Source organism: Otolemur garnettii, unplaced genomic scaffold, assembly GCF_000181295.1.
Source record: "Otolemur garnettii isolate 467f Iridium unplaced genomic scaffold, OtoGar3 scaffold00134, whole genome shotgun sequence".
Lineage (NCBI taxonomy): Eukaryota > Metazoa > Chordata > Mammalia > Primates > Galagidae > Otolemur > Otolemur garnettii.
Window position 1 is genome coordinate 636,647 of NW_003852529.1, and position 1,672 is coordinate 638,318.

At 43.8% G+C, this 1,672-nt stretch overlaps 1 protein-coding gene across 1 annotated transcript in view; it reads right to left on the bottom strand.

Annotated features, from left to right (window-relative positions):
• FADD (Fas associated via death domain) overlaps positions 1 to 1,672 on the bottom strand; it is a 5,934-nt gene that overhangs the window by 2,446 nt on the left and 1,816 nt on the right. The gene's annotated exons all lie outside the window — the stretch shown is intronic.

Here is a 1,672-nt window from a genome sequence, read left to right on the forward strand (position 1 = left end):
CACTTTTCTTAGGGTACTGTTTCTTAGTTTCCTGCGCCCCGGTCAAAAAATGCAAAAAAAAAAAAAAAAAAAAAAAGAGACTCTATTGAGGGGAACCTGTGGGATGGGCCAGGAGTTGTCAAATGAAGGAAATGGGGTCACTCCTGCATCCTCCCATACTGAAGGATGGTTCCTCCCCTGTAAGATCCATTCACATCAAATTTGGAAAAAGGGTCTTTGCAGATGTTAATCAAGTTAAAGATCTCGAGAGGAGCTCCTGGACCACCTGGGTGTCTTTTTATGACATACCCAGAGAAAGTCCTATGATGACAGAGTCCAGGAATGCCTGGAGCCACCACAAATTGGAAAAGCAGGAAGGATTCTCCCTTAGAGCAGAGAGCATGAGGCCCTACTGGGACTCTCCTTTTTCAGATTTCTAGACTGTTGAGAGTAAATTTCTATTGGTTTAAGCCACCAAATCTACAGTAACTTGTACGGCAGCCACAGAAAACTAGTGCACACCCCAATGTTTGCTTTTAAAGCTGCCCTGACCACCAGTCTTTGATTCCTGGCTAACTTGCCTACTGAAGTCACTATTGAGATAGGTAGCTGGGCACCCGAGACCATAATAGGCTGTTTCTGTAATGTGGAGAATGGAAAGGAATGAGGAATGATCACATACTGCCTGGAGGGCCCAGCAGTTCTGAGACACTACAGCCTGCATGTACTAATTCCCGCAACCCTGCAGGCTGTTCACTGGTGTTACTATGACCATTTGCACAGATGAGGAAACTGAGGCACAGGGAAGTAAAATGACTATCCCAAGGACATTTAGCTAGGCAATGGCAGAGCCATGATCTGAAACTTGTAGTGCCAGAGTCAATCTGTACCAAACTGCCGTCAGAAAAATACAGAATCAGCCTTTATTGACCTACCCTTACTTGCCATTAACCCGTTGGTGAACTTTATTCCAACACACAGCAACTATTTACCTCTTTTGGTCATTAAATATACTTGAAAGCCCAATTTTTCTTTTTATTTTTGAGAGTAGCTTGTAGTGAAGTGATCATAGCTCACTGCAGACTTCAACTCTCGGGCTCAAGTGATCCTTCGATCTCGGCTCCTCAAGTAGCTGGGACTACAGGTATGTGCCACTGTTCCATGAAGGGCTCGTATTTTTTAATTTAAATTTTTTTTTTTGTGGAGACTGATCTCACAATGTTGCTCAGGCTGGTCATGAATTGCCTCAGCTTCAGAAAGTGCTGGGATTCCAAGTATGAGCCACTGAGTCCAGCCCCAAACCCAGTTTTCCTGTGTTCTGTTCAGTGCTATTCATGTATTTTTAAAATCTAGACTTAAATGCTTTCAGGCTGAGCTGAATGGCTGATTTGAGGCCCGTTTTAAGCCTGGGAGGGATGTCCCTGAAGCATTCTCTTAAATCCCTTCTTCTGGGCTCTGAGAACATAAGGATAAGACTGAGAAATCCTGTCTCATTTTTACTCCTGGGAGTCAATGCAAGCCACAGGTGATTCTAGAGAGAAAGGGTGACTCAGAGGAGAGCAGGAAGTCACTTTGTAATGAACTTGATCAAAGAAGCAATGGAGTGGCTAATACCACCACAGTGCACACTGCCTTGATTCAAGCCTAGCTCTGTTAGTTATTAGCTGTGCATTTCAGCAAGCATTTAACATTT